Here is a 12,500-nt window from a genome sequence, read left to right as displayed (position 1 = left end):
ATGTATCTGTATGTGTATGAGCTAAACATCGGTTAGTTGGGTGGTTCCAACCCTCATATTCGTTGTCGGCGTGCTGATACCTCAGAGCCTTTTTATGTCTTTTTCTATGCTTGTGGTGTGGGATATTTCACGCTGGTTATTCGAACTCAGTGCCTAGTATCTTACGAACTTTACAAATTTTTGAGTGATTATCTCTTTACCTCGGTAAAAACGCCAAGTCCGTTCATTTCCTCAGTTTTAGAAAGATTAGAATATTAATATCTATTTTTATATATGTGGAAGAATATAATGTATGCTGATAAATTCCACCAATAGGTAAATAAAACGAGTGTTCGGTAGGCTAAATAAAACGGGGATTCGTTAAGAATATTATGAGATCGTATGTAGGAGTTTGACGCACCTTTTGTGTAGCAGTATTAAGATGTTTGACTGCACTGCAAGTTCATCCACTTTGTGAGTGTGTGTTTAATGTAGAAGTTTTCTACATTGGAGTTTATCTAAAAGACTTCTATTAAAATGGAACGTCATTTGTCCACTATGAAAGAAAATGTCTTTTATTGCTAAAATGAAAGTATTGTCTGTATATATATATATATATATATATATATATATATATATATATATATATATATATATATATATATATATATATATATATATATTGCTTGGAACTTACTTAAAAATTCGTTACGGCATTTCATATTGACTCATATATGCCATTCACTCTGCGTCAGTAATCATTAGTTTTCCAAAACTAGAATGAGGTTCCACAGAAACGCAGATTCCAGCAGCAAGTTCTTGTACGGAATAGTTAAATTGGTTTTGCCTGAAACTGGAAAATTAAGATTCAAGTAACGATGACTGCCTCTCGTGAGGACTAAATCATCATCTGTGCTGACCAACTTGCCGTGTGAGAAAGTGGGTAAGGCGGGCACCTCTGTTAAATTCTTCACCTCCTTATGTTTGTTTTCTGACGTAGCACATTTCTCATATGCGTTCCCACGCTTCCTACATCTTAATTATTTTCAATTGTGCCGCCTCTACCGTAGTGAGAACTTCATGCACGGCTTATCAGAGACTATGAAAGTTTCTTTTTTTTTTCATTATGGTCTTTCGTCGCAATATGTCAGATCTTGGCCAGTCATTTATGCTATTGGTATTATTAGATTTATTTCAGAAGCAGGTCTTTGGAAAGCTATTTAACTTTTATAAGGACATCTTCGCTTTTATGGTTTTAAATTAAATTTTTTTCTCTTTATTATAAAAACGATATCAGCGTCAATGATCTTCGATGTCAGAATTCCAGAAAACTCACCATCAATCAATCAATTATGGTCTTTGGTGATGCACAAGGATAAACTTTATCATTTTATGGGATTCCCATATATTTCGCAAGATTACTCATCTTCGTGCACGCAAAAGCTGTTATACGCCCCATCTCCATGTCTTGGGAGGGGGTGGTTTGAAGTTAGCAATTGCAAATGATCGTACATCGTAAGAATAAGGCACCTCTATGGGCATGCCCAGGGTCGGCTTTCAGTCTTATTTATCATCTCCCTCCAATGACGCAGACTTCACACTGACCCCCTGGCGTTAGGTAAGAGGCCTCGCAGCATCCTTTGCCTTATCATTTTTATCTTGACCAATACAGCTTTATCACAGTCACTCATCGGAGGAGTGGGGAAAGTCGATGCCTGTGGCCCTCCGTATCTATCAATCAATTACACGGGCCCTTCCTGCAGTTTTTCATCCGGTGTCAGCAGCATTTGGGACGCTTGTTGCCCTCCCGAGGCACGCTTTGGTTCTGGCCCATTGAGCTCTCCGTTAACCTTTTGCGTTGCTATATATTTATTGTATTTGTATATAATATATTTCTTTCTTTTTCTCATTTTAGTCTGCTTTTCTGTATTTAGTTGTATTTTGTGAGGGGGATTAGTTAAAATTTAACGGGAAAGTTGGTGAACTTTCATTTTAAACAATTAGACGTGATATATAAGAGAATTTAAAGAAATCCTAATATAGATTTTGTAAGTATGTACACACACACACACACACATATATATATATATATATATATATATACACACACATATATATATATATATATATATATATATATATATATATATATATATATTTATATACACACACATATATATATATATATATATATATATATATATATATATATATATATATATATGTGTGTGTGTGTGTGTGTATGCGCGTGTGTATATGTATACATATATATGTGATAAATTTAGCACATTTAGACGTGTTTTTCATATTCAAATAAGCCATATAAATTTTTGATACATTAATGTCTGGATTTTCTTAACGACCTCGGGATCAGAGCCCCAGGCGAAATCACACAAAGACAAGAGCTTGTGACCGGCCAGGAATCGAACCCTGGTCCGGCAAGCTTGTATAGACAGTGACTACCACTTGGCCAAGTGGTAGTCACTGCCTATACAAGCTTGCCGGACCAGGGTTCGATTCCCGGCCGGTCACAAGGTCTTTGTCTTTGTGTGATTTCGCCTGGGGGTCTGATCCCGAGGTCGTTAAGAGAATCCAGACATTAATGTATCAAAAATATATATGGCTTATTTGAATACATATATACTGTATGTATATAAATATATTTACATGTAAGTCATTAACAGTCTGTAAAAACAGTTTTTCTCCGCTCTTCAAGGTAAAAGCTTATTTTTGCCTGCCATGTGTTCATCAGGATACTTGCGCAGAATCCTTCAAAGGAATGTTAATGTTCCGTAAAGGTTTTCACATTCAGGACCTTATTCTTATGTCTTGCCGTGTGTGTTAAATAACCTTTGCGTGCAGTACTAGAATTGCTTATTCATTCCACAAAATGGCTCTATCTGACAATTTTAAATCTGGAATTTCGTAGGAATAGTCGTAGCTACAGTGGTAACTCAAAGTCATCAGTTTCGTAGTTTTGTTTAAACTTCTTTTTTTTTAGAGGTATCATCATCTAATTTACACGAGTACTTTCATTACGAATAATCTTTTATGTCCTTTTGTATATAAACTGACTAAATTTTCAATTAATACATCCATTGGCATATACCTATAACACTATTTTAGGCAGTTGGTTGATTAGGGCACCTGACAGCTGTTGAGATACTACCGCTAGACAGTTATTGGGTCCTTTGACTGGCCAGGCAGTACTACATTAGATCCTTCTCTCTGGATACGGTTCATTTTCCTTTTGCCTACACATACACCGAACAATCTGGCTATTCTTTACATATTCTCCTCTGCCCTCATACACCTGACAACACTGGGATTACCAAACAGTTTTTCCTCGCTCAAGGGGCTAACTACTGCAATGTAATTGTTACGTTGCTACTTTCCTCTTGGTAAGGCTACGTAGAAGAGACTCTTTAGCTGTGGTAAGCAGCTCTTCTAGAAGGACATTCCAAAATCAAACTATTGTTCTGTGGTCTTGTGCAATAGCCTCTGTACTATGGTCTTTCACTGTCTTGAGGTAGAGTTCTCTTGCTTGAGGGTACATTCAGACAAACTATTCTATCTTATTTTTCTTCTCCTGTTTTTTAAAGTTATAGTTTAGATATGAAAAATTTATTTAAATGCTGTTACTGTTCTTAAAATTTATTTTAATTGTTAATTCCTTCTCTTCTAGTTTCCTTATTCCCTTTCCTCACTGGGCTATTTTCCCTGTTACAGCCCTCGGACTTATAGCATCCTTCCTTTCCAACTAGGGATGTAGCTTAGCAAGTAGTAATAATAGTAATTCTAATAATATAATAAGGAAAAAGTACTTTCATGACTTCTGCATTTGAAACTGTATTGCTCTAATAAATAGACGATTCTTTTTATTTTATCCTATTGTTAGAGTTATAGGATTGAGTTTTAAAAGTTGATCTTCGATTTTATTGTATCTGTGAGTTTTAATTCAATCCTTTGTGGTCTCTTGATTTCTGTAATATCAACCTTACTTTCTAAGCTCTTAATATTTTATTTTTAAATGCCGAAATAAAGATTCCTAAATCGTGGATTTTTTTTCCTTCATATTATGGCTTTTATTTGAATATATTTTCGCATTGTTGAAAATTGTTAATAAATTATTTGTCGTTATAATAAAATTTCTTTTTTTTTTCAATGTTGATAGAAATTAGTCATATGAGCTTAAAAACATCCACATTCGGCAGAGCCACAAAGCATATTAGGTTTTTTTATTTGTTTTAATTACGTTTTGATATAGCAGGGAAACTTTTCGGTATCGTCTTTAACGGTGCTGCACGGTGAAACTAACTTTGAATATATTGCCGGCACCAGTCTTACAGAATTTTAGTATCAATTTCCTTTTCCTGTTCTTACATCGGCAAGATTTTGTAGTAGCTTTTTATTGACAATTAAATATTAAACGCGTTTTTAAATTCGAGCTAAGTAATGTGTTCTCGAACTTGATGTCCCTGTAAATGATTTTGCCTTAATCGAAACAATATTTTATTGTTTCTGTGATTTTCTTTACCCTGTGCTCATGTCCATAGCTAAATGCTCGGTTATGTATCCCACAGTTCGATTTTTGACTAAGAGGTCAGGGAGCCAGCACAGGTCTCAAAAGATGGGATCTTGTTTCATAAACCCCCAATTCGCCACGGCCACCTTGTTTGGGGTTGGCCTGCCGTTGTTTCTTGCGGGTTGGATAACCTTGTTCGCTCTGTCGGAGGGTAGTTAAGCCTTCTTACGATCCACATTTACAGCCGTGGTTGGTCGACCATCCTACGTTGTTTCTTCTTTTCTTGTTCGCTTTCTGCCTCAATATATCCTGTTTCTGTTAAGCGTCTTACGTTTTTTCTTCTCTTCTTATCACCGTGTTGGCTAAGTCGGCGGTTCTGTGGGTATCCCGTGGATTTTCTTTCCGGATACAAGCGATTATATTTTTGTATGTGCTCACATGTTAACATATGTGACAAGTGGCATTTAAGTATATATGCCGAGGTCTCGTCTCATTCTTGATGTTTATTTAAAATAACTAAGCATATCAAGCAATAGAAATATTCCGTTTTACAATGAGAGGCTCGCATGTTAAGCTTAACAGCATAGATTGCCCTTAAAATAGAATAAAATTGTTTTGAAAACATATGAAACACCAAAGTAGAGGATTTGAGCTCTTGATAATATTTGTATTTTTTTTTAGAATGTGTTATATTTATATATGAATGAGCTGATATGCATTTGCAATACACTTAGGAAGAAGTAATATAACTATAATAATAATTTAATTAAAAGAACGCCAGCAGTGACTTATTTGCTTACAGGGAAGTACTAACCCTTATCTCTCAAAGTGAATAATTTAGGCAGCATAAATATTCAAAATCAATGAATAAATTCAATCATCTTTTGAAGTCACAACCTTTCTTCCGTTATCAGCTTAAACGTCCTATAAAGCAAATCATATTATTTTAAAATAGCTTGCATTGCAAATTTCTTCTATTTGGAGAATACATCTTGTAATTAAAAACTGTTCTTTGAATTTAATTTTTTTTCAACATGCATATAGACATTTCCTCATCTTCCGAGGAAAGGAGCGAGGGACTTTTCCTTCCGAGACTATAGTAAAGTATGCTAAAAATTAATCCAGGTGAATTATATATTATTCAGATCAACTCCCCTGTATAATAAAGAGCAATTGTTTGGCTGTATATGAATATAAATTTCTCTCCTGTCACGCTCTGGGGGGTGGGGTGGGGGGGGGGGGGGGGGGGGCTGAAAAGGGGTACCCCGAGAAGTACACCCAGAAACCACACAATCCCACAAATTGCCGAACCAGCTGGTTGTATTTTGGAAAGGGTTTAATACATATGTGTGTGCGTATGCGTGTGTTTGCATATCTATCTAAATATTTAAACGTCATTTTTGAAAACTCTGATACACTAGTATCTCAAAAGCAGCTGAAGAGATTGCTTGAAATAGAAAGTGTTTTTATTTTAATTCAGATTTATTCCATGACACAACTTTTAAAACTCTAATTAGTAAGGATTTCTAGTTTGTAAGCGTATATACGTGGACGAACATTTCTGGGTATTTTTTTTTCTTTTTTTTTTTTCATTATGACACGATCGAAACGGAGCTGGAGGTATAGGAAATTAAATCTGAGTAAGGTTTACGAAGATTGATATAACTTGAGAGGAAAACAAGCAGTCATACTTGTATATGTATATATATATATATATATATATATATATATATATATATATATATACACACACACACATATATATATATATATATATATATATATATATACATATATATATATATATATATATATAATTTAATATATGTATATATAGATATATATATATTATATAATTTATTATTTTATTTATATATGTATATGTATATATATACATACATATATATATATATATATGTATATATATATATATATATATATATATATATATATATATATATATATACATATATATATATACATTTATGATATGTATATTTGAATTTATAATTATAATTTGTTATATATATACATACATATATATATATATATATATATATATATATATATATATATATATATATATATATGTATATATAAATATATATATATATGTATATATATATATATATATACCACACATATATATTCACACTAAAAATAGATTGCATGGTCGGATGGTAGTTATTTTTATTGCATCTTACTTTCCCATCTCTAAATATTTCTGAATATCATTTAAAAGGTCTCAGGAATTTTATTGCTCGCGCACACATACTGTGTATATATATAATATATATATATATATATATATATATATATATATATATATATATATATGTGTGTGTGTGTGTGTGTGTGTGTGTGTGTGTGTGTGTGTAGAAATCACGAAAGCTGACACGTGATGAATATAAAATGTATTATAGCCTTTCGTGGCAATAATACACACACACACACACACACACATATATATATATATATATATATATATATATATATATATATATTTATATGTATATATATTTTTATATATAAATATATATACAGTATATATATATATATATATATATATATGTATATATAATCACGATTAATTTCACACTTAAAATCGTAGTTGATAATAAAGAGCGATTTATCATCATCTTCGTCATCGCATAGAATTCCTGACAGCACGTTGATTATATCCATTAAGGAACCCGATTGCTCTTGCTTAACTATAATTGCTATGCTTTTGATATTATGCGGTTACTTTCTCTTGAGTGAATGTTGTCTGCTATATATGTAAGTCTCACAATTTCAGTATGAAGTGCCGGTTAATTTAGCAGTTTATAGTTTTGTTATATGTTTCAACTCTTCATCAGGGTACACTATTGTTTTTTTTTTTATTATTTTAGCCAATTATTCAAGGACAGTACAGTTATCATAATCATTGTCTGCCTTATAAGACTTCTTGGTTATAATCGTTGTTAATAGTATTAGTACCAGTGTACTCGACCCGTCAAAATGACGGCTAAATATATAGGTAGATACATGTGAACTCACGCAGATTCACCCCCTATCACCAGGGTATGACAAATCCTCCCCCCGTACCTGAGGGACCAGGAGTGCCGAGTGTGACCGAATAAGATATGTATTTATATATTTTTATATATAGGCAGACATTTGGTAATTTATTAGAAGAGAAATTATTATTATTATTATTATTATTATTATTATTATTATTATTATTATTATTAGTAGTAGTAGTAGTAGTAGTAGTAGTAGTAGTAGTAGCTCTATATTAGGATAGCCGTTATTATTTATATTACTATTTTTATAATTTTTGATGACTTTATTATTATTATTATTATTATTATTATTGTTGTTGTAATTATTATTATTATTATTATTATTATTATTATTATTATTATTACTGTAATTATTGTTATTATTACTGTAATTATTATTATTATTATTATTATTATTATTATTATTATTATTATTATTATTATTATTATTATAGTTGTTGTCCTATTACTGCCGCGACTGAATTCGTTTTGCTCATAAAATTTTGTCAATTACTATTGATTTTTCAATGATATTAATGGTCTTTTTTTTGGGGGGGGGGGGAGGGGGGCATGTGCCCAAGAACTCGATTGACGCATCGCCACCTGTTGCATTTGCAAGTTTCTCTTGGATGATTACTTTTATTGTTTACCTTAATTGTTCCAGTGCCAACTTCAGCATGTCTAAGTCTTAGGTCTTATATTTGGCAGACTGACTGAACACCTTCTCCCAACGCCAAAGTAAGTTCTCTGTAAACATGCTTGGACCCATTGCTGAATACTAAGCGATCCGCCACGTCTTTATTTGACACCGCTTGGACACGTTACTTGCATAAGGCTTCTCTCCTTTCGGACATCTATTAGTATGCATATCTAGGACAAGGACTAGCATACATGCGCTTATGCATAAAAAGTCATCAATACATACTTTTATAGACATTTAATACTTTACCGAGATGTCACCCAGCAGATGGCACTGACGTGAGCTGCATCGTTTCACGTATAAGGTTCTAGCGAAAGGAGATGTAGGCAGGTGTGGTCTTGGGGTTTCTGAAAAATTATAGCGATATTGATATGACACTACCTGGAAAATATGGTTTTCTATTGTATAACTCTCTCTCTCTCTCTCTCTCTCTCTCTCTCTCTCTCTCTCTCTCTCTCTCTCTCTCTCTCTCTCTCTCTCTCTCTCTCTCCTCCAGTGATGGAAAGTTTATCGCACAATTTAATTCGAATTTTTGGAAATTTCATTGTCTAAATTCTGTTTGATAGCATATTATTATCTACGAATTTAGCATTGAGACGTATTGAAGTGGATGCCAAGAACAATATTAAACCACTCGCCTTTTAAAGTAATATCATAAAGTCATGAAATAGTTTGTATACCTTAGGTATACAGTACATTCGATATCGTTTTGAATAACAGTAAGATGGGTTTTTCATTTAGGCCTTATTTGTGTCAATTCGGTTTTATCAGAGATATTTAGAATTATATTTTGCCTTCCTTGACATGTAAATGAAATGAGAATTAAAATAATTTTCCAGAAAATTATGTTGAATGTTTGTTCAGAACCGTGAGAAACCTCTGAAAGGCATTAATGTTTATTCTGGAGTGTTTAATGAATATATATATTTTTTTTTAAGTTATCGGTATCAATGATGACTGATCCATCCTTACGTTTGAATGATTGTCAACTGAAGGGTTTTGTTAAATATTGGTAATGATCCTCTTCTTATTCAATCAAGAAATCAATGCACAAGATTAAAATCCGCAAATATAGAATGCAAATTAAATATAACCATTAAGTGATGAGAATATTTATAAATGTTTGAAGCTTTTGTATGACACACACACGCATATATTGGCAAAGGCCTCAGATATGTCTTTATTCATAACTGAGGTTTGGCCATTTCATGTCCACGTTGGCCACTGCTGATTGGTTGTGGTGGGAGACTTCAGCAAACTAACCTAGTATGGGTGGTCCGTACTTTTTCAGTTATTGTTTAATTATTTTTCCAATATCCGTATTATCTAGACAAAGTAATCAGATATTTTTCATGACACTTGGTTTCTGGAATTTCCTTATACTTTTTAATAGAAGAGATGCTTTTAGCATCAGACCTTGATTATAAGCCGCCAAAACTTTATTTTTTTTTTTTGTAGTTCAAACTGTGTATGTTGAAGTTTCATAAAGATTCGTCAATCTGTCTTTAAATATTTTGAAAACACCAAATCTTTGCTATAGGTACAAACATACCCGCTGCCAGTTTGTTCGATTAAGTAGTCAAACTGATATGTGATGGCAAAATCAAACAGATTATTTCTACATTGATCTTTCAACGTCGCATTGCAGCCTTCAAATATATCAATGATTAGGTTGAGGGCGTTTACCTACAACACAACTGTCAAATCTTATATGATATACACCTATGTTGTTTATTATCTGGAGATATCACACAATAAAGGTTTTCCCTTTGTAGATAAACCCTTTCATACATTTAAAAGTTTAAAGGTCGCTCATGAATGGCACGGGCAAGGGACAGTGACAATACCCTAGCATGAAAATCCCCTAGAGACTGACAATATATACATATGATTAGCGCCCAAGCCCCCTCTCCGTCCAAGCTAGGACCATGGAGGGCCTGGCAATGAATGCTGATGACTGAGCAAGTAGACCTATAGGCTCCCCCAAACATCATATTTCTAGCTCACAAGGATAGTGAGGTTACAGGCATTGCTAGAAACTATTGAGCTTGAGCGGGACTCGAACCCGAGTCCGACAAATCGTCAGGCAAGGACGTTTTCAATACATATGCTTCTCATCAAATATATTTTATTCTCAATGAAAAAAAAGTATGTCATTTTCCATGTTAATTCCTATTTTTGGTTTTATGCTTTCCAGACATTATGAGTTTCTCAATATTCAAACTTTCTCCATAGATCAAATGTATGAATAATGTTTCAAGAAAGTGAAGACAATTTCGCATGTGGCTCTAAGCCATGGTGCATATATTATGAACACTGTGATAGAGGAACCCCTTTAACGGACTAAGACTGGAATAATCTATCAGAAATTTATAGAGTTAATGCCATTTATGATCCTTAACTCTGAATCGTGTATCACATGCGATGTGAAATGGCAAATTGCAATGTGGTGATGAACCAAAACATGATCGTAAATATCATATCATAAATACCATTATTTACATTAAACTGGATTCACGCATATCGTATCTTTAAGACTATAACTTCCTTCAATGACTTGAGTCATGAATCATGAATGTTTGATATGGATGCTCTCTTTGCGCATCCAAGGCTTGAATCATTATTATGAGATTCTGAGATGGCAGCTCCATACGTAAACGTAAGCTATAGAAGTATCAATCCCAATCGGTATGAAATGCTTATTTTTTTTTTTCCAGATCCGAATATCTGTATCTTGAATAAGAGTAATATAACTTAGTAACCCTCATTGTTAGCCCATGTTCAGAATTGTGCGCCATAAGTATTAAGAAATACCAAGATTATAAACCCTGAAACATGTATCACAAATGTTATGATTATTACTCAATCTTCCTCCTTCTAACCGAGCCTTGAATAATTAAGAACCTTGTTACATAGTAACGATTTTTGGCATATATCCAGAAACATGTATTACTGTGTTTTTAAAAAACCGAACCCTAAGACAAGGTTTTGAGAGATGACCAAAAGCTTATATTCAATATTCAGTACTACTGAATGATTGATAAAGGCTTCTAAAATAACTGGCAGCGAGCTTCCTATGTTGGTTGCAATAGGAATAAATGAATGATGATCAAGTCAATATTTGCAAGAAGTCTTCCCCATTTCATGTTGGCTGAGGTTGAAATGTAAATTACCAGATCGAAATAAGGAAAAGGATCATAAAATTATTCATATATTCACTTCATTACAATTTGCTATGAAACTATGTAAACTTTTATGTGAGCCCATTCATTTATCACTGACGCGTATGTTTTTAGTTTTCGTTCTTGAATTTAACCTTGGTGTTTTTATCAACGCCAAGTTTATATTAAGATTAAAATATTTTATGTAGGATACTGCTTACCTTTAAAAAACTTCAAGAAGTGTTTGATCAGTGGAAGCATAAAGTAACTCCAAAATCAAGTTATCGAGTGTGTATTTGTTTATCAAATCGACGTTTAAGCTGTAAGGCCTCAAATGATTTTATGAAAATTGTTAATTAGTATATCAGGGACATTACTACTAGAAACGAGATCTCCTCTCCGGTTTGGAAAATCTGATTTTTCTGGTTTTTATCTTCGAACAGTGTGTGTTTATATTGAAAGTTAAAATTACCTTTCATATTAGACAATCTCTCGTCAAAGATGACTCAATTTCCCTCATTAATTTGTGAATTATGTAGCACAAAACAATGATTTTTATTTAGAAGCTTGCCTGTATTATTGTTATTATTTTCACCTCACATTTGGATTGAACTAGGCCTCTTCTAATGAAAGACAAGATCATTTAGCTATCACATTCTCCAACGGAAGTCATAACAGAAGCTAGAGCCTCATTATTTCTGCATTTAAAGTTGCTAGTCTGGCTACTGCTTTACATACCAAAGAGGTCTTCCTAACATATTTTATATCTTCTGTTATACCGGTAGCTCACAAGGCGTTCATTTACAGGTAGTTGGTTGGCTAAGGAACCAGCCATCCGTTGAAATACTACTGCTATTGAGTTATTGGGTCGTTTGACTGGCCAGACAGTACTGCATTGGATCCCTATCTCTGGTTACGGCTCATTTTCCCTCTTCGTACGCATACACCCAATAGTCTGGCCTATTCTTTCCACATTGTCTTCTGTCCTCATACATCTGACAACACTGCCATTATCAAACAATTCTTCTTCACTCAAGGGGTTAACTAATGCACTGTAATAATTTAATGGGTACTTTCCTTTTGGTAAGTGT

This window comes from Palaemon carinicauda, chromosome 2 (assembly GCF_036898095.1).
Source record: "Palaemon carinicauda isolate YSFRI2023 chromosome 2, ASM3689809v2, whole genome shotgun sequence".
NCBI lineage: Eukaryota > Metazoa > Arthropoda > Malacostraca > Decapoda > Palaemonidae > Palaemon > Palaemon carinicauda.
Note: the sequence above shows the minus strand (reverse complement) of the source record.